This window comes from Ictidomys tridecemlineatus, chromosome 2 (genome assembly GCF_052094955.1).
Source record: "Ictidomys tridecemlineatus isolate mIctTri1 chromosome 2, mIctTri1.hap1, whole genome shotgun sequence".
Lineage (NCBI taxonomy): Eukaryota > Metazoa > Chordata > Mammalia > Rodentia > Sciuridae > Ictidomys > Ictidomys tridecemlineatus.
In genome coordinates, this window is record NC_135478.1 from 206,395,320 (window position 1) to 206,417,299 (window position 21,980).

General features: G+C 43.5%; 1 long non-coding RNA gene and 1 pseudogene across 1 annotated transcript; both read left to right on the forward strand.

The window, feature by feature from the left end:
• Positions 1-4,553: 4,553 nt before the first annotated feature.
• On the forward strand, positions 4,554-6,467 carry LOC144368782 (cysteine/serine-rich nuclear protein 1 pseudogene; annotated as a pseudogene).
• Positions 6,468-19,119: 12,652 nt separating this feature from the next.
• Positions 19,120-21,035, forward strand: LOC144375452 (uncharacterized). Its single transcript, XR_013435332.1, has 2 exons — positions 19,120-19,430; positions 20,229-21,035. It is a non-coding gene; the product is annotated as an uncharacterized LOC144375452 (long non-coding RNA).
• Positions 21,036-21,980: the final 945 nt, after the last annotated feature.

Genomic DNA, 21,980 nt, shown 5'->3' on the forward strand with positions numbered 1-21,980 from the left:
TAGCTACCCAACTACACATTCTGTTAGCACACTACCCTTATAACTCCAGAGATGCCCTGGGGTTCAGCCCACAGCTCTGACTTGGGTAATTTTCTTCTTCTTGCCCCAGACCCACCTATACAGCTTCCAACCCTGACTCACCCCCTCAATATCAATAGACAAGCAGTGAATCAAGGAATGGCTTTCTTCATCATGAAAAACTCAATTGGATTAGAAACTGTGAGAATTCTCAGTCCATCTAAAAGAAGAGTTCCTTAACAAATTAATTACAGAAAGAGATTTCTTTTTTTTCACCTTTTTTTTATTGGTTGTTCACAACATTACAGAGCTCTTGACATATCATATTTCATACATTAGATTCAAGTGGGTTATGAACTCCCATTTTTACCCCAAATACAGATTGCAGAATCACATCGATTACACATCCACATTTTTACATAATGCCATATTAGTAACTGAAGAGTTTTTCTTATTCACGAACCTTTAAATCATTCAGGAGAGAAAGAACAAAATAAGAGATGACCACCACAGCCAAGACTTCAAGCCTCCTAGGCCTGCCGGGCACAGTCCCAGTGCAGGAGTTCACAAGGACAGTATGAGGGTCTCCACTGGAGTTTTCTGGCTTCTTCCAGGGCATTGGATGAAGGACATTGTAGTGCAAGGCATCCTCAAGACTGTTTTTTTCCCCCCTTCTAGTTTCCTCTGTGATGTAAGCCTCAGTTTTCATCAGCTTCCCAGGAGGACCTGGGCTCCAGGAGACAGCTCGAGTGTGTGTCTGTCCAATGGCCCAGGCACTGGCACCTTCTGGGAGATTCAGAGCCCTTTGGGCCCCACCGACCATAGTGCTTGCCTCTTCTTGAGGTGATTGGAGCTTCTGAGAGGTTTCAGCCATTGGCTGCTGGATGGTCTTGAACTCCGTGCTGGTTCTTCTCAACTCCCTGCTCCTGTGTAACAACATATTCTGTTAGTACACCACCTTGTTATGATAGATTCATGGGATCCCAATAGACCTCCAGGAGCCGAATCCGATGCAATCACACAAGAGTCTTTATTTACAGCTCGAGCCTGGACTCAAAACCATTTCTGAAACAGTGGTCTCTAGGAGTGAGTCCGCGCCCTTAGCTCAATGAGGATTTATAGGCTTTTGGGGGATACTCTATGCATCACAACATCACACAGCAAATCGTTTGACACCACGATAAACTAAAACAAAAACTTTTTTATATATATTTATTTTTTAGGTGAAGATGGACACAACACAATGCCTTTATTTTTATGTGGTGCTGAGAATGGAACCCAGATCCTGCCCCTGCTAGGGGAGTGCTCTACTGCTGAGCCACAATCCCAGCCCCCAGACAACACTTAACATTGATTAGCACATTCTTTGGTGGGAACAAGTTGGGTAAGGATGATTGGTTAGTTCAAGTGGTGGATACCTTTGAACTGATTTAGGCCTCCAGGGGTTGCAAGAGTGTATAGGCTAAACTGCAGGGTTGCCTAATCACATTATCCATCAAGAAACTACTGGGAGAGTTGCCTGGTATTTCAGATATCTTCCCTGTCTCACTTGGGTTGTTGCAATGGTATGAAATTAGGCCTCAGGCATTTTTTGGTCTTTTCAGGAACTTGCATTTGCTGAGTCAAGGATATCTGGTACAGACAAATGACTCAGCAGGGTAGCTTCTGTGCCTAGGAATGGGTTTTCCAAGGATAAGGGTCACCCCTCCCTCTTTGGACAGGCTCTGCTGGTTTTTAAAAAATGGAGTCACATCAGTTTCTCAACCTGTTTCCCAAAGACAGCTCCTGCTCTGTGTAAGCCCAGTGAGGCTGTTGGCTTACTGGAAAATTCACGTCTCTGCAGCTCTGGAGGCACTGGCAAGAGTAGTGGCTCAGTGCAGGAAAATTATCCTGGGTTCAGGCCTGGTGGCATGTGGGGCTCTAGACATACCATCCTGGGAGTCAGCAATCTTGAGGCTGACAGACTGCCATAGCTTCAGCTTCCCTACCAGGCCAAGGTAGGGAATGTTGCCTAGAATGGCCTCAAACATGTTTATCTTCCCTCAGTCTCTTCATTGGCTGGGATTGCCTGAATGGCTCAGTGCACCCAGCTAATTCTCCCCATATGGATTGCCTGGTTTTAGAGACCAGACTCAGTAGTGCTGGATCATACTTTCAAGACCATAAGCTAATTCATCCTGGAGTTGGATAGAGAAGCTAAGTTTTAGAGCATACAGAGCTAAGTATGGGAGCAGGTTATGTTGAGAAAAGGAAGGTCCTATGGCTATTTAGAATTGTAATTTTTCTAATCTATGTCTACATTTCCTGCATCAAAAATATCTAAATTTCCTCTGATTTTCCTTTCTAAAGGGCAAATGAATGGAATTAATGTCATGCTTTATCCATAGTTTTTCTCAGGAGCCTAAACATTTTAATGTAAATATGCATATTCTATCTTGAGTTGCTTCCCTTTATCTACTCTCCCTGTTTTCATTTAAATTCTTCCTATTTCTATTTTATTTAAATGTGTAATTTGCCAGGTGTGATGGAATTTTTAATATTTCCTTTTTTTTTTTTTTTTTTTTTTAGCATTGGGTATTGACCCCAGGGCTTCAAGCATGCCAGGCAAGCACTCTACACTAACCTGCACTCAAAGACCCATTTGCAAGTTATTAAGATCTTTTTATGTCCATTTCATCTGCTGCTTCAAACTCTGACATGGTAGTCTCTGATGTGCCTTAGCACACCCTACATCTCCACTGTCGTGCAATGGACATTCATATTGCTGCTATCCCTCATCACTACACATATGAAGCTGTGGGAGAATTTCTCTAGGGTAGGTGCCCATAAATACAATTGTTCCTTTAAAAGAGTATAACCTGAGTTTTATTGAGCATTGCCACATTGATCTTTAGAGTGAACATAGCATTTACTTTCCAACAATAATGGTGTGCAGTATTGCATGCACACATTCCCACAAACACTTGGAAATACCCAGATTCTGACATTTGCCAGGGGCTTTGTGTCTCTGGAAAGGTTTGCTCTGGTGCTGATGGCTACATGCTCTGATTTTTTCTGATTTCTGAAAGTCTTTCTCTATGGGCCAGTTGCTCTGTGATTTTGAGAGAAATTCTCTGTTTAGTCTGAAATTTGCCTTTGCTTTTGGATCAGATTGTTAGTTATCTTTCTCCTTGTGCTTAAACTGTGTGTGTTCAGTATCTGTTCCTAAAGACAGAAGGAAAACAACAGTGCCATTACATTTCACTTCTTGCCTTTGAGCTTATTATAATGTCTTTTAATTTTAACAACCCCAGAAAAATGGACTTAGGTTTCATCCATAAGTAATACATTTCCTCTTGGGCTAGGGTTGTGACTCAGTGGTACAGCACTCACCTAGCATGTGATGGACCCTGGATTTGATCCTCAGCACTACATAAACAGAAATAAATAAAGGTGTTGTTATGTCCATATACTATAGAAAAATAATATTTAAAAAAATACATATCCTCCATAAAAAGTATTTAAAATCTTTTTGCTTATAAGAGGTCTTTATCAGGTTAGTTTCACATAATTTTTATTTGAAAATAACATACAGATTTTAAAAAGTCTTTTAAAATTTCATCTTTATATTTTACAGTTTTACTTTTTTATTAGCCTTTCCATCAAGAAATACATTATTTAGGGCTGGGGCTTAGCTCAGTGGCAGAGCACTTACCTAGCACCTGTGAGGCACTGGGTTGGATCCTTAGCACCACAAAAAAATAAAATAGAGATATTGTGTCCAACTACAACTAAAAAATAAATATTAAAAAAAGTAAAAAGTTGGGAAACATGGTGGGAGTAGAGACTCAGAACTCACTATATTATTTTTGGAGTGGTGTTCTCAGCCTTTCCCAGCAACAGAATCATATGGGGAGAAGTCCACCCCACACACATACACAAAAAGAAGCCCCAGAAACCAAATTGAAAGATTAAGACTTGGGGTGACTGTTGTAGTATTTTTGGTAAATTTTAACTAACTTCTGTGAGCACATTTTCTGACTTGATACACTAAGATAACAGACTTATTCCCAAAAAGGATTAAATGATAGCACATGCAAGGATGATCTCACATTCAGTTATGAATCAGTTTTTCATATGCTAGCGAGCAGCCTGAGTCCAACACTTACTACAGGGTTGTGTTGTTATTAGATTTAACACTGGCTCATTTATCAGTGTCTATCTCCTGTGAGCTGTGGCTTCTGGCTTTAGTGGAATTGTCAGCAAAATACCTAGATAATCACAACATGGTGTGTTTGTAACCCTTTTCCTTCCTGAACTCTGCCTGCATGATAGAATACTTTTAACTAGGAATACTTCCAGAAAGCAATTTAAAAATGGGAAATAAGTTTCTGGTTTTAAATCTGGTGCTATATTTTCATTGATCTCTCACCTCAAACTCCACTGCATTTAATTCAGAACTTGAGAAACAAATTTCCAGTATGATTATAGGAGGACTGGGGCTTGTTGGAGTAAATTAGGCCATAATTCTTCATGAAAGATATTTATGGCCCATCATGGAGACTTTGTAAAAAATACTTTAAAGATAATTGTCAGTATCTTATAAAGACCCATTAGGATGAAGCTAGAAATCTGTAATAAAAAGCGAAGTGAAAATTCACAAATTTGTAGAAAGAAAAAAAAATCGCATCAAGCAAAAAAGCACAAGAGAAAAAAGAAAATACATAGATAACTAATAACAATGGGAACACACTATACCAAAATTTATGGGATGAAGCAGAAACAGTGACCAGGAAGGTGTAGTAGGAGAGGAACAGAATCAACAGGAAGTATGATTATAAAAAGGGGATTGATTAGATTGGCTTACTTAACCACAGAGCTGGATAGTGCCCAAGGGCCATCTGCAGGCTGTAGAGCTGGAGCAACCAGTAGCTGCATAAGTGGCTGAAGCCCCCAAACAAGAGAGATCAACAGTGCTCTCCTAGTCTGAACAGAAGCTTCCCGAAACTCCCTGAACAATCACTTTCAGAGCCCACTTTGGAGGAGTGAAGAAGCAAGAGTCGGATATCTTCAATGAAGACAGCAGCAATCAAGAAGGCATTCTAAGTCTCCCACCGCCGCCGCCGCTGCCAGAGGCACAGAGCGAGGGGCGGCTTGACCCAAGGCTGCGCTGTGGAGCCCAGAGAGTCGCGGCGGGAGGAGCTAGCTGGGCTGGGACGAGGGTCGCGTCGGTGCTCTCAGGCAGTCTGTCGCCAGCCCCTAGAGCACCTCTGCAACCCTGACTGGGCTGCTGAAGAGGACGTTTGACCACCTGGAGGACGACTCCTCCTCGCTCTGCTCCTCCACCTCCTCTGACTGCGTCTCTCCTGCCTGCTCCCCAGGCTCTTCAGTCTCAGGTGAAGAGAGCCCCTGGGGTCAGATGCCCCTACCTGAACGGGGCTTCTGTGGCTCCCAAGGTTTTACCCCTGGGTCCATTTTGAAGCGGGCTCCTGGGAGCGCCCGTGCCGTGTTGCCTCCACTGGCATCACTGTCTTCATCTTCCCGCGGTGCCAGGGCTTCACAGTGTGCCCAGCCGTGGTGGCTGAACTCTGGGCGTGGCCCCTCGCCACAGCGCCTGCCACCACTTCTCCTTGTGCAGCTCCGCTGCAGGCTCAGGTGTGTGAAGGATCCACCGCGAGGAGAAGCAGGAATTGCAGGCGCTGAGCCAATCCCGTGAGGACTGTGGCTGTCCCTGTGATAGGATCTGTGACCCTGAGACCTGCAGCTGCAGCTTGGCGGGTATCAAGTGCCAGATGGACCACACAGGGTTCCCCTGTGGCTGCTGTAAGGAGGGCTGTGAGAACCCCAATGGCCTTGTGGAATTTAATGAGGCGCGTGTGCAGACCCATGTCATCCACAGCGCCTGCAGCTGGAGTAGGGCGCCTAGAGCCTTGGGGACCTGGAGGCCCCAGCACAGGGCAGCCCACCCCACCCCCAGCGAGCAGGACATGGTGTTCCCTTTGCCGCTGGCCAACCCCCCAGCAAGCAGTGAGCTGGGAAACAATAGCTGCAGCAGTGACATGACTGATTCTTCCATGACATCTTCCTCATCAGGCGCTAGTGAGGCCCCAGACCACTCGACCCACCCAGGCCTGCCTGGCCCTGGCTTCCAGCCAAGCATGGATGATGACAGCCTGGCAGGGATCCTGAGTTTCAGTAACTCTGACCTTGGTGGGGAAGAGTGTGGGAGGCCATCCTTGCTCGAGATTTGAGTTACCTCCCTGGCTGGGTGAGAGGTGCTTAGACACAGCTGTGTCAGAGCTTTCCCCACCCTTCTCCAGGTCTGAGGGCTTGTCCCTGCAGAGGTGAGTCTGGTCACTGCCCCAAAGACCCAATGGTTGCCCCTGACCTTGGGATGCTGCCTCCCTTAATCTTCATTGGATAAGATTTTCCCCAGAATGTTTTGTTCCCCAATAAAATTCCACTCCCTGGCATGTTCCCTCTCTCCCTGTCTCCCTCTCTCCCTCTCCCTTCTCCCTCTCCCTCTCTCCCTCTCCTCTTCAGTAAAACTCACTACCACATTCAGTGTCTTGAGGCTGGGGCTGGGAGGAGCCATCCTGGAGCTTGTTTTAAAGGTAATTAGAGTCCTGTCTCTTTAAGTTAAAACTCCCTATAGGTTTTTCACTATTCCAATCTTCTTTCATGAAGCCAGCAAGTGGGTTGGGGTCTAGAGAGGAGGAGGAAGAGGAGGGGGTGTGGGGAACCTGGACAACCTCAGCTGCTTTTACCCAACTGACATCTTTACTGGTGACCCAATGGCCTGGTCAGCTGGACCCACAACTGCTCTGGCTCTAGCTTTGTGCCAGGCACCTGGATGAAATGCCAACCTGGATGCTAGCTACTTCCTAAATGGTGGCTTTGAAGGGTTCAGAGAAAGTAGCCTCCCTGGCACCTCATTGCCACCCAGTGTGGACATCCGCCAGAGCAACTCAGCGGACTTCAGCCTATCTTCCTGTGACTCCTTTGAGCTACTCCAGTCTTTGCCAGATTATAGTTTGGGGCCTCACTATACCTCTCAGAAGGCGCCTGGCAGCCTGGACAACTTTGAGGCATCCCATGGCCCCTTGCCTGGCCTCCCTCCACCGGGGGATGGCAGCACTTGCTTCTTGGAGTCCCTCATGGGCTTGTCTGAACCAGTTGCCATCGCCTCGACCCCCTTCATCGACAGCCAGTTTGAGAACACTGCCCCAGCCTCTCTGGTAGAGCCTGTGCAGCTGTGAGGACTAGGGTAACTTTTCCCTGCCCCAAGAGCCATGTTGCTGCTTTTTTGTGATTTGGGGGCTCCCCAAGGTCTGTATGTAACAAGTTTCCTATTGGCTGGCAGAGCCACAAGTATGGGCCCTCTTGGTTTCCAGGAAACACTCTGAATTTATTTATTTATTAAAGAAATAAATAAATTTTGTATGCTGAAGAGAGGGAGAGGGGCTTCCCCCTTTCAGTGGCCTGGCCCCCCACACCCACACAGTGCTCTTCCACCTCCATAGCGTGTGCCAGGAAGAGAAGACATGGCTCTACCGGAGCTTCGCAGACCTCTTTTCAGTCTCTGTATGATATTCCTTAGCCCAAGGACAGTGAAACGGGGCGAATCAGCCTCTTCAGGCTTCTCATGCCCCTCTGAGCCCTAGACCCATAAGGTGGCTAGATCCTCTGGACTGTGAAGACTGTAATTTATTTCCATAATTTATTTGGAGACTGAAGCAGCTTTAGCTGTGCCTCTTTGGCTGGTAGGTAGTGCTGGGGGCAGGGTCCCCTTTGTCCTGCATCCTGTCCTGCCTGGGCTTTGGTGAATACCAGGGGTGGATGCAAGCCCTGTGATCTCCTATTAGTTGCCTGGTTCGGGGATGGCTGTCTAAGCAGGCGCTGGGCTGGCCAGTTGTGACCAAAATCCCTTATGCCTGTCCCACCCAGCCCCTCTGCTTCCTGCCCTCCAATCAACTTTCTCCCCTCCAAAAGGCAGTGGCCTCCGTTCCCAGCCCATAATGTAGGAGGGGGAGACTAGATGCCCCGAAAGGGAAAGGGACTTGCCTTGGTATGAACATGACCCTGCAGGGCTTTGGGACACTGCACTCCATCCCAGCCCACCGTGTACCCTAAGGCCACTTGCTAAGGGGTGGCCCCTTAGAAGTTTTATGCTCTTTGTTTGCTGATGTTGAATTATAAATTTTGAATTTTACATTAACTTTTATATTGTCCATCAGTGTCAGAAGTATAATTTATTCATTTCTCTGTGTGTCTGTACCAAGAAAGCTAGGCTCTGGGCCTGCCCCCTTGCCTAGGCAGCTTTGCCAGCTTGTGCTGTGGGAACACATTGTACCTGAGCTACAGGTACCAATAAAGAGGCTCTATTTAAAAACTAGTGAGGGGGTGTCCATCACCTGGAGTGCTGGTAACTTCCCAGTTAGTGCCCAAGTAAAACAGGGCAACATGAAAATAGAAAGTTTATTTACATTGAACTCTTTTGCTGACAGTCCTAAAACCAGCCATGGTGAATATTTCTGGAGAAGCCCAATTAAGACTTTTCTGTGGAGCAATGTGGTGCCACATCACTAGGACTCAGTTGTAATGGGCCAGGGTTAAAGATCATCATGTTTCTGGGGAGCCTGTCTCTAGGACTACATGGGTTTGACCAAGAAAATCTGCCAGGGCAGGGGACCATCTGGTTGCTTTGCAGCATGGCACTCTCCTGAGGCTGAATTTGAGTTCTTCTGTGTCATGGGCATAGGGTTCCAGGGAGGGAGGCAGGACAAAGTTGTGATGGTTCTATCCAGCCTGGGCTCTAGGCAAGTGTCTGTGTGGAGGGTAGGCCCAATAGAGCAGCCCCCATGGCCTAGAGAGCAGTTCCCAGTGGAAATGTAGGTTTCCCACCAGGGCTCTTTCAGCTGAGAACATAAGAGGGACTATTGCCCCTTTTTCTAAGATCAGTGACAAAGGCAACTGGGATATTAATGTCATCTCGGCAGATTCCAGAGCTTGCCTTCACACAGGAGTGAATGGTCCATGACTTTGGCCCCTAGGACAGAATAAGCAGTGGCAGGGCTGAGAGAGGAGGCAAATGATTGAGTGGCTGCTCAGCATTTGGTGTTTACTGATGGCATTCTTGCACAATCTCAAAGTAGAGTTTATTATGTGGGTGATGATTTTACTATTGGAGGAAAACTGCTTCACAAGGTTGGGTCTGATGAACTTCAGTTAAAAAGAAGTTCTTTACTCAACTGTACAGAACAGCATCTTTACTGTGCTGTATATCTAGGAAGAACAAATTAAAAAAAAAGAAAAAAGAAAAGCAATCACCTTGGATGCAATTATAATAAATCCAATTGTTCTTACTTGTTAATTAGAGTAAGGTCAAAATATTTCACAAAGATTTACTTATTATGAAACTGTAGACTCTCTGTTTCCTTTGTATATGTGATATCCCATGTTCACAGTGCTTCTTCAGGGCATGTACCTCTGCTTCTACAAAGGCTTAATTCATTATTCCAAATCAAACTATATGTAATGCTGCAACCGAGTCCTCTGTAGAGAGTACTGTTAGGAGAAGAGATGGAGATTAATTCTCCAGTCTCTACTGGAATTCTCAGCTACCTGTTTTGTTTCTCTACTGATGAATTCCTAAATTATAAGGAAGTAGGGGGAAAGAGAGGTAGGGGGAGATAGAAAGCTATAGAGTTTAAATATCAAATAAACAAATATGGTTCAGATTTAAATTCTTGTCTCAACCTTTAGTAGATTAAAGTGTTATTTAAATTTTCTAAGCCACAGCTGGTCATCATTGTTCAACCTGTGAAATGAGAACAAAGTTGTTATTTTTAAAAAGTAGGTTTTAGGATTTTAAGACAGCATAGGTCAGTCAGACACAGTTGTGGCACACAGCTATAATCCCAGCAATGGGGAGGCTGAGGCAGAAGGAGTGAAACTTAGTGCTCAGGCTGAGTAAGTGAAGGAGAGCCCCTCTCAATATAATAAAAAAGCCTGGGATGTAGCTTTGTCCTAGTGACCTGGCTTCAATTCCCAGTACTGCAGAAGATAAAGGAAATATAAATAAAGTAACAGTTCCTGAGACATAATACAACAAATTCTTATGTGATCATACTACTACCCTAGAAGCATAACACAAAAGAAGGACAAATGTATAATCGTGGCCCTTTAAAACATCTCCCTAATGTAAAAGCGATTTTCACGTTCTTCTACCAGAGCCACTTTATTGGTATTTTCTTTTTGAGGGTCTTCCTAGATTTCCCAGGCTTTCTATAACTTGAAATCCTCCCACCTAGGCTCCCGAATAGGTGTGATTACAGGTGTGGCCCACTGTTTCCTGGTTATCGGAAATTGGTTATTAAAAATTATCAGAAGCGTGTATATATTTACATCTATAGGAACACAGTCCTCTCTGTTTAATGATCCTTTTACCTTCAATGTCATCAATTCTGCATTATTATTAATTAAGCATATTCAGAGTGCTTACCTTATAGTTGTTATGAAAAGAGCTACAAGTATGGCATGTTCTCTCTCAAATGTGTAACTTTATAAACACAAAGTTTTCTTGAAGGTACAGTAGGGATTATTAGAGTCTAGGAAAGGGTGAGAAGAAGATGGAAGATGAGTTGATGGAAGTGACCAATGCACTCTGTATGAACAAAGATATAACTTAAACCACTCAATGTTTGTTGTAAATATGTGTCGAGATGAATTTTAAAAGCACTACAAAAACACAAAGTTGAATAAAACTAATCTTTTTTCTCCTGTGGGAGCTGGTGCAGAGTCCTGCAGTCTTAGAGCTCCACCTGGAAAGGGATCACAGTGTTGCTGAGCAGGATCCTTAAAGTCACAGAAATGACTTCCTTTGTGGATAGGATTGGAGACTTCTGTATAAGCACCTATCAGGTCTTGGCAGCCCCAAGCTACTGCAGATGAGGTTCTAGTCCCAGTAGATCAGTGCATGCAAAAGTACAGAAGGGAAGAAGAGCCTGCTGGAGGCCACACGTGTTCCCAGGGGCGTTCCCACAGCCTGCTCCTGCTTTCTTGGTCTCTGAAACCCATTTCTATTTCCGATCCACTGCCCTGTGCCGCCAGCCCCACAAAGGAGCCCTGCAGATTCACACCTTCCTTGGTTGGGCTGGATGCAATGGTAATAAATCCAATTTCTATGAGTTATTAATTAGATTAAGGTTAAAATATTTCACAAAGGCTTACTTATTATGAAATGCCAGTCTCTCTGCTTCTTTTACATATGTGATATCCCAAGTTCATAGCACTTCTTCAGGACATGTACCTCTGTTCCTACAAAGGCTTAATTCATTATCCCAAATCAAACCATAGGTTATCCTGCAGCTGAGAATGGAAATTGGCTGCCTGTGAACTCAAGGCTGGCTTCTTTCCAACTTTGAGGCTCTGCAGCCCACTGGAGTAGGGGATCCTCTTCCTTCTATACCTGTCTACCTTGTTACTCCTTTTTCACATGAGAGTAGTTATTATGGGACCACTTGTCCTTTTTTAATATTTATTTTTTAGTTGTAGTTTGACAAATACCTGTATTTTATTTATTTATTTTTAAGTGGTGCTGAGGATTGAACTCAGGGTGTCACACATGATAGGCAAAGCCTGCACTGTTGCCTAGGTGTAAGCCTGGGCAACAGTGCAGGCTTTGCCCCTGCACCCGCCTCCTTCCTAAGCACAGCTCTTTAAGCTGGGTTCTCCAGTTTATCTAACCCCAGTTTACCTGTTGACCACTCTGATGCCTGGTGCAATGGGGTTTTCTCCCCAGGGGCCCAAGGAGGCTTCAGCAGTGACCTGCAATAGCTAAAAGAAAAAAAAAGAGAAAGGACTCTTTCAGGCATGCTTAGCGCTTTTTCCAAAAAGCAAAAGCAATCCAGGGGTTTGCAACATTCTGCCACCACCTAGGGGGCAGCCAGTGTGGAGCACCACAATGCCAGAGGCAGTGTGAGGTGAGTGAAGTTCCCAGGGAATGAGGCTTTGCCAAGTGGGGTCCATGCCTCTTAGCCTGATGGCAGTTTCCAACTGAAACAAAGTTCTGAGGTGTCTTCAGATAGTTGCCTTCTTTGTCTTCATCATTTCTTTTATTCCCCCAAGTGCAAGCCTGTTTCTCAGATCAGCTTGGCATTTTCTGCAATCCCCACTCAGGGGTATTGTCCAAGCCCTCCCCAAGGGCATACAGAACTCACCCCTAGTCTTTAAAAACACTAGAGCTCTGACTATAAATGGGAAATTAACATTCAGCAAGTTTAATAATTAGAGAATGCAATAGGAAAAGGGTCACTATAAAATTAATCAATCTCATAAAGCTAATGAACCCGCAGAGCTTCTGATAAGGTCCCTAGCCATGTAACTTGAGGTTTTTCAGTCTTCTTTAAATAGATTTTGCTAGCCCTCCTCCACAAAATCTGGATACACACCTGACTGGACTGGTGATTATCAGAAGGGTGTCTTGGAATTTCAAAGGATATGAGTGTCAAAGAGATGCTAGGAGAGGGGAAAGAGAAAGAAGGAACTAGAAGGACCTGATGGGGAAAGGAAGGAGACTGGATTGGCTTTGGGCTAAAACTCAGAGCTTTGAAGGCCAGAGAAATTGCTCTGTGCTGGGGCTTCCCTCTGCCTCTCTTCCTGCTTGCTGAACTGCCCACTTAATCTCTTTGTGCCTACCCAGGGTCACCATGATGATGCCCTTGTGGGAATGTTGAGTTGTAAGAGATTTGACTGGTGACCCAGAGTGATATGCCTGGTGACATGGGTATTGTTTTGATTTCTTTTTATTTGACTTAAAATGATTGTTTTAAATATTTACTAACCTTTAATAAATTAAAGCCTACAATGTTAAATTCTTTGTCTTATTTACAAATTTTAGAGCTATAAAAATATCTGTATCCTTTATTGTTTCTTGTATGTCTATCTTTTGTTACTTTCTATGACTTCTCCAAGAGTGATGTAGTTTTAACTTATCTCTCATATTTGATCAACAGATGTAGGTTAAATGCCTCAATTCTTTCATTGAAATCTACTTTAGGATATCTGATTTTTATATTGTGTCTATGAAATTTTGTCTGATTGCATGGTCATAGATATTCTGTATTTTCTTACAGTGAAATTTAAAATTTCATAGTTAGGTCCTTATTTATAGCTTATATTTCTATTGGTTGAGATAGATGTGTTCACAATTTCATCTGCATATGAAAATCACAAATCCACAGTCTTGCTATTGTGAATTGTGCTGCTATGAACATCGATGTAGCAGTGTCCCTGTAGCATGCTCTTTTTAGGTCTTTAGGGAATAGACCGAGAAGGGGGATAGCTGGGTCAAATGGTGGTTCCATTCCCAGCTTTCCAAGAAATCTCCATACTGCTTTCCAAATTGGCTGCACCAATTTGCAGTCCCACCAACAATGTACAAGTGTACCCTTTTCCCCACATCCTCGCCAGCACTTATATTTGTTTGACTTCGTAATGGCTGCCAATCTTACTGGAGTGAGATGGTATCTTAGGGTGGTTTTGATTTGCATTTCTCTGACTGCTAGAGATGGTGAGCATTTTTTCATGTACTTGTTGATTGATTGTATGTCCTCCTCACAAATCCAAATATTGGTTTTGCTTATTGATATGAAATGTCTCCATTTTATACAAAACCAATATTTATACTTGTGTCTGTTTCAACCCCTAGGATATTTCTTCTACTACACTGTCTCTCCAGAAAAAATTTAAAAATGAGGAAAAGAGAATGGATTCCAGGTGGCCATATTTGCTACTCACTCTTCTGGAGTGGGCACATCATGTCAGGTGTCATTTCTGATGTTGAAGTTTGTCTTCACACCTGCCTCCCTGGCCTGAAAAAGAGCAGGGATGTCTTTCACCTCCACATTTTCTGCAACTGGCAAAACACCTGGAGCTTCAGCACTGTGCACAGTTTGTTGAAGAACAGAGCAGTTGGCATGGTGACAATGGAGATGACTCCTCAACTGATGTCTACTGATCACCAGTGGAGCTAAACACTGACTATCACTGTGTTCTCCTGCTCTGCCTCTCCAGAACCAGCCTTTGTGATTCTTATGTCTGAACTCTGAGACCTTCTCTGACTCTGCTGCAGGTCTAGAGCCAAATCCAGCTTGGCAGTCCTGAGGTCTTACTGTAGCTTAAAAATCCTAATACCTGCTTCAGCCCTTCTTCGGAGAATTGGCTTAATATCACTTTCATATCCTGTGTCTAATATACAGCATTGAATTTGGCTAACAGCAAAAGCCAGGGTACTCATTTCAACAAAAGTCTATTTTGTGTAAGATTTTTCCATGTCTCCAGGGTGCAACATTAACATAGTGCTAAGACATTATTGTAGGAACATATGTATAGACTCATTGCTTATATACGATGGGAACTCAGTGGCAAAAGATGAGCTTCATTTACTCTCTAGAAAATAACTTGGGAAGAATTTGCTAGGACCCCAGATTAAGCTGTTTAATTCTTTAGTGAACAGGGGGTACATTATATCTTCTCTACTTCTCATGCTGAGCAGCAGAGAGGCCTCATGCACATCAAAGCTGCAGGTCTCTTAAAATATGAGAAGACACAGGAACTAGAAGGGGAGAGAGTGAGAGTGGAGAGCTTAGGGTGGTCTCACCTCACAACTTCTTCCTTGTTCTGTTTTTTTTTTCTAATGAAAAGTGGATATGGGTACTTTTTTGCCACTTTGTAAAATTCTGATGCCCCTACATTTCATTCTCTTTCCCCACCTGAAGTGTCTGTAGTGGCCACCACTCCTTCCTTTCTCTTCTTCTCATGAATGACTGAACACTTTTCAGTGAGATAAATCTCTTTATTTCATTTATCCTATTCTATGTTCCCTTTGATCTACTCAGAATGTGTTTGTTCTCTTATTAAAATTTACAACATTATTAAAGCCTTTTCCCTCCAACTTTGGAATAAAAATTTTGTGTTTTTGAAGTCAAGAGAGGAAATACTAGGGGTCGACCTGTAGTCTGAGGAAGAGCACAGGGATATGTGAGATCATTAACATCATAGAAATTGAAATTTAAGAAGTGAGTTAAAATATTCATTAGTATTCTGTCACATACTAAACATCTGCCTTCTCTGCAATGCAGGTAGGTAGGTAGATAGACAGTTATATCTTAGTGACTCTCAAACACTGTTGGTAGAAATACATAAGATAACATCATTTGAAAGCAAATATGAGAGCTGAGGGTCCAGTTCGGTGGTTGAGCATTTTCCTGGTGGACTGTAGGCTCTGGTTCTGATCCCCAGAGCCACAGAACACAGGGTGTAGAGAGCTGAGGGGAGAGAGTGGAAGAGGAACCCAATAAGGCAACACAGATTAAGCATTTCAATGTAGACACTTTATGTGTGTGAGTGTGAGTGCTTTTAAAACAGAAATTTCACTTTTGTGAGGAGGAAATTAGGCTTCAAGGGGATGTGGACCCACAGTTATCACTTCTAGTGTCTAGAGGTAGGAACACCAATGATTCTACCCCTCACAGTGCCTTACTTCTTTAAATAAAAAAGAAAAGGGTTGGAAAATGGTTGCACATGCCTGTAATGCCAGTGACTCAGGAGGCTGAAGCAGGAGCATGGTGAGTTCAAAGCCAGCCTCAGGAATTTAGCTAAACCCTTAATAACTTAATCAGTCTCTGTCTTAAAATATAAGCTAATAAGGGCTGAGATGTGGCTCAGTGGTTAAGCACCCAGGTTCAACTCCCAGTATAAATAAATGAATAAATAAATAGGTTAGATTTGGGCTCAATGGTTAATCTCCCCTGAGTTCAATGCTGGTACAAAAATGAAAAGTCTAGAAATCGTGGGTGCAATAGGTAAGCCCACCTTACCCCAACACTGGAAAGCAAAGTCTCAACAATAGGATGACCTAAAGTTACGATCTCAGAGAAGACTTGCCCCATCACTAAAGCTGCCCTTGTTCCTGGCCAGGGAAAGCCCTATTCCCTGCTGATGAAATAAGTTTGTTATTTTGTTAACAAATAACTTTTTGTTTAACTCTTTTTACAAGAATACATTTTTTTTACTATATTCTTTCCTAAAGATACATTACAATTTTTTTTATCAAAGGACAGGGGAGTTTATTTTGTTATACAAATCATTTATTCTGATTTCACATAACATATGGTGACAATTTATGAAATGTAAAAATAATCTCTCTGCCTTTCCATGTTTGCAACCACTCTATTTCTAGTCTTCAGATAATAGTGAGCCAAGCCATGGACCTGCTCCTGTCAGCTGTGGGCTGCTATCCCCAAGGGCCAGGCCCTGGAGGCAGGGAGAAGTCCCCCAGGGAGCCTGGGGCTGAAATGAGATGGGGGCTAGAGCTCTGGGTGAAGTTGTTGGGCAGCCTCTGACTCCTGACCTCTGATCCTCCCACTGAGGCAATGTCACCACAGAATCAGCCCCCACCCCATGCCTTGTCCTTGAAGGGTTAACTTGCCCAAAACAGTGAAAGAAAAAGCTGCTTTTATGGGAATTCTGCAGACTGTGGAACTTCTGAGCTCCTCCCCTTACATGATGGATATAAAGTTCTGAAACTACCTGAACTCTGGATTCAGGGGATTAATTAATTATAGGGAAATTTGTACCCTGTGAGCCTGGCTGCAGCCAAATAAAATTGTTTCCTTCTATCTTTAGTGCCCTACTTGGCTGTCCCTACAACACTCCCAGGCTAACTCATTCACTCTGTCTCTATCATCCTCTATCCTCTCTTTTTCTCCTTGGAGACCAGGGTAGTTAAGCTGGGGGCCATCACAATCAGCAGAGGGGATCCTGAAATTTTCAAAAATTGTTTTAAACCTATCAATCAAGAAAATCTACTTAAATGAACACTGACATCCCAGATCATTGGAGTGGCCTTTAGGATTAGGAGATCCTGCCTTCTGAAGAAATATTCCCCTGATTTCCTATCTTCCCTCAACTTTACACCTTGTGGTTCAGATCAAGAGGAGCCCAGAAGAGTAGAAATTCGCAGGCAAAGGGGTCCCTGAAAACTTTTCCTCCTCTGAGAGGCTGCAGCTATGGATAAGCATTTGCCCTGCTGTGTGGGAGGCCTGGGATTGTGGAGATAAGGCTCCAGGGCCCCAGGCACTGCCAAGCCATGAAGAATCAGATTCTGGGCTCTGGCCTCTGCTTTTTTAAATCCCAGGCTGGGCTTCCTTTCGTGGGATCTCCAGGACTTCAACTGTGTAATGTCTTTTAGACCTTGTGGGTTTCTCAGCTGGCCCTGCCCCATCCATGGACCCAGATTGCACAGCACCTTAGCAAGGGGCACACAGCTGCCTGCCTGTCCAGTACAGATATGTGAGACCCAGCAATAGCCCCATGTACCCCCAGGAGAAGAGGATGCCTCTGAGAATCCCGACTTATCAGCATCCAGCCTGCCCCCATGAAGTGAGGAATCCCGAGATTATCCATGCTCTTTACAGAGCCTCCCTCTTATGTGCTAAGGCCTACCACCTCAAGTCTGCAGGATGCTGCCTGAGGGTCCCACCCATGCTCAGTGACGTTAGAATAATGGGGGCTCTGGACTGCTCAGTGCTCGCCCTTGACTTGAGAGCCATGAGGTCTCTGCTAACATGCTGCAATGGAAGAACCTCTGCAAGAAAAGGGTGTTAAAAAAAAAAAAAACATTTCTCAGGGCTGGGGTTGTGACTCATTAGTAGAGTGCCCACCTAGCATGTGCGGGGCCCTGGGTTCGATCCTCAAGCACCATATATGAATAGATAAAATAAAGGTATTCTGTCTAACTACAATGAAAAATATAAATTAATATTTTAAAAAAGTGTCTCAGTTTAGTCATCATGTGAGAAATTTATGCTGTCTTGGATTTTCATAAAATGTTCTGTCCCTTATATAATAAAATTGTGGAAAAAAATTGTTTTTTACTTGTGTATTTGTTTTAGAGATTGAGAAAGGAAGGGCGGATTTCCTGGATGCCAGTATACTTTGTGCTGTGGGTGTCTTTGCTGGATATCGGATAGGTACTGGGGATCCCCTTTGCACAGAGGGCAGATGAGGTTCTCGCTTGCCTGTTAATCCTTCCAGGTATAAATGTATGGTCAATGCTAATTACAAGTATTCTTAAACTCATTTCACTTCTGTAATTGTTCTGGGGCCAAAAATCCACACAGATTGATCCCAGAGTTGTCTGAATGTTTGGAGCCTTTCCTCCATTTCCTAGAGTGAATTCTAAAAGTCTTACTTTTACAACTTTGATAGACCCAGGAGATATTTTACTTTGTCAGATTCAAGAAGAGTTTTTCCAGGAAAGGCAAAACACAGTAAGCAAACTATATTCCCAGAGAAACTGATAATCCAGATATGTGTTAGAGATGTTGATGCACCTTTAAGGAAGTACTTCAATTTTCTGCTTTCCTTTTTATTTGTATTTTTATTTAGAGTTGAAAAGTGAAAATGCAATCAGGAAGAACCAGAAATGAGAAATGAAGGACAGCTCCTAGTTTAATACTTTATTTTGTGCTCACTTTTTTCAGCATTAATAGCAATTTACATTATTGACAGAAATATGAAATATTGGTACAATTGAAATATTCCTTGAATTCACACACTGACAGCTCTCTATAAACCCACTAGCAGGTAGACTTAGGAGTAGAGTTCTACAATTCTTTTCCCCCTTCTTCAATTTTTTGAATGAGCCTGAGAGTAATTGGCAATATATCACTAAGCATTTTTTAAATCTTTAATGGAATTCACCGATGAAGCCATTATGTTCAGAGCTTTTATTTATTGGGATTTTCTTTTTTCCTCCAGTGGTGAACACTGAACCCAGGGAGGGACTCCTGCAAATGCTCCGCACCACTGAGCTACATCCCCAGCCTCATCTTGTATTTGATTACTGATTTAATCCTAGTCATAGTTGTAGATTTGTTCTGGTGTTCTTGTTGATTCAGTCCTGGTACTCTTTGTTAATGTTCACATTCATTCAACTTGATAGGATTAAGACATGCCAATGATTAAGAGACTTTTGGGTGTGTCGGGAATGACTGGCATGTGCAATTACAACTGAAGTGGAGACCCCCCCTAAAGTTGATCAGCACCATCCAATAGGATGGCAGCTTGGATGGAATAAAAGGTGGGAGAACAAGGAAGCATCAGCAGATGCAAGCTTGATTCTCCTAGAATCAGTTCTTGGTTGCTGCTGCCATCATTTGAGGATATCAGAATCTTGCTTCTTCACTCCTCTAAAGTGGACTCATATGATACTGATTGTCCAGAGTTTCCAGAAGCTTCTTTCAGACTAGGAGAGCACTGTTGATCTCTCCTGTTTCGGGGGCTTCAGCCACTTTTTCGAGCAGCTACTGGTTCCTCCAGCTCTACAGCCTGCAGACAGCCATTGGCGACTCTCCAGCTCTGGTCAAGTAAGCCAATCTAATCAATCCCCTTTTTATAATCATACTTTCTCTTGATTCTGTTCCACTTGAGAATCCTGACTACTACACCTTCCTGGTCACTGATTTTACTTCATCTCATAAATGTTGGTATGGTGTGTTTTCTTTATTATTAGATATCTATGTATATTCTTCTATCCCTTGTGCTTTTTTACTTCATCAGAAAATTATTTGAATTTTTTTTTGCTTTCCATAAATTTGTGAATTTTCACTTCCTCTTTTTATTATGGATTTTTAGCTTCATCCTATTGGGTGTTTAGAAGATACTGACAGTTATCTTTAAAATATTTTTTATAACATCTTTTCTATGGGCTATAAATAACTTTTATGAAGGATTGTGGCCTAATTTACTCCAAAGAGCCCCATGTCCTCCTATTATCATTAGGGTTTTATTTCTCAAGTTATGTATTTGATAGAGTTGGGGATGAGGTGAGAGATCAATCAGATTATAGTACCAGATCTGAAAACTAAAGTTTATTTTCCAGTTCATATTGTTTTTTGGAAGTACTCCTGGTCACAAGTATTCTATCATACAGGCAGAGATCAGGAAGGAAAAAGGTTACAACTAAAACATGTTGTGATTATCTATGTATTGTGTTGACAACCTTCTAAAGCCAGAAGAAAAATGTCTATTTTTCAGTGTCTTATGGAGCAAGACTTCCTATTACAGTGACTAACAGATAATTGTTATTGTTGTTAATCTCATTAATTGAGATTTCTGATGGGATTTTATTTCCGGATTAAAGCAAGCATGATCCTTATTCCCAGTCTGTGTTTAGAAACTCATTGGAGGCCAGAAGAGTTTCAGAAGACCAAATCAGCTGCCTGCTAAGCCCCACATACTGGTTCCTGCTGTGAGGCCCACAACACCATGGAGCAGCACTTTCCCTGCTGTGTGCCACAGGCTTGGAATTCTGTATACAATGAGCCAGGTCTCCAGAGGCCTCCAACCCTGAGCTCAATATACCCTGGACCCCAGTTGCTGCCCTTCTACATCCAGCAACAAGTTATCTCTTATGACAGACACGCCTTCCACAGCAACCTGCATTCCACACCCCAAGGACCTCTTCTCTGGCATTGGTCATGGGAAGATGACTTTCCCAGAGCACAGGGCACCTTGCACCAGGACACAGAGCCTCCTTTCCTGGAGCAGGTGTCCTTGACCCAGAAGAAGCTGCAGGCACACCCAGGAGAGTCGTGGGTCTTGAAGGTGCCCCAGCATCAACTGTCTTCTGGGGCTCCCTTGTGTTCCAGGTACAAGGATGAGGGAGGTCTAGAGGCCAAGACCTCTGGTGGTGGTGACTCTCGTAAGAGTCCTCTTCCCCCTGCCCCTGCCAGAGGCCAAGAGAAAAGCCAAGGTTGCTAGGGGTGGATTCGGGCCCTTCTGTGCAAGACTCCCTGAGGCTGCTTGAGTCTGTAACCTTTGGGACCCAAGAGCACTGAGATGTTTGGAGGAGTGTTTTGGAAGGGATCACCTAGAAGTAAAGCTTGTGTTTGCTAGTCCACCATGGAGGCTTCAGAGCTCTTGTGCATTTTTCTTCTGCTTTCTCAATTAAATTGCCCTAAAATGAGAAATTCTTGGGTGTAGTGTACTCCTGTTTGGGATTGTGGGTGGTGAGACACCATGTCCAGATCTAAGGGGGTCAATCTGGATCTAAGGGTGCCCTCTCTCATTGTTCTTGCATTACTTACTGGCAGGATGGACCGGCCACATTTTCTGGGGAGAGTTGGGTGGCCAGGGCACCAGTGTATTGGGTGTTCTACATGCACTGCATCTCTAAGCAGATACACAGCAGCCTTGAAAACCCAGCAGAGATATGATCTTTCTGTGCTACCCTGTTATCTATTGCCCCCAAGACTACTTCAGGGGTGCCTTGATACCATGCAGTTGTCTGACTCCTCTGCCTGTCTTCCTTTCAAACCCACCTAACACCCTTCTGCTTCTTGGGACTCAGAGCTTGCCCAGGCAGGCAAGATTCAAAAAAGTCAAGAAGCCAGAGTATAAAATCAAGTCGAGCCAGGAAATACCAGGAAAGCCAGCCAGTCTGGGTCACAGCTGCCACTACACACTTGACTGCACTCATTTTGAGGCCTTTCAAAGGACCCCAGCAGCTAGACCTTCAAACTTTGAGCCTTGGTATTTACCCATTGGTATAGATCCTCCAGAAGATTCCACCTAGAGGGTTGTGCTGCTAGGGGGTATCCAAGGAATTCTACTTAAGATGGCCTTCTTGGACCCTTCTTTTCCTAGCATTTTTGAAATTTGAACTTGAAATCATGGGGCTTTGGATTTTGGCAACATTACAAGATGTATCTCCAGTAATTTTTAGTTCTTGTTTTGAGACATGATCTAATGAAATTGTTGAACCTTCTCTTGTTTTTTTTTTCATACCAGGGTTGAACATAGGGTACTCAAACACTGAGCTACATAACTAGCCCTATTTTGTATTTTACTTAGATCCAGGGTCTCGCTGAGTTGTATAGCATCTCACCTTTGCTGAGGCTGGCTTAGAACTCACA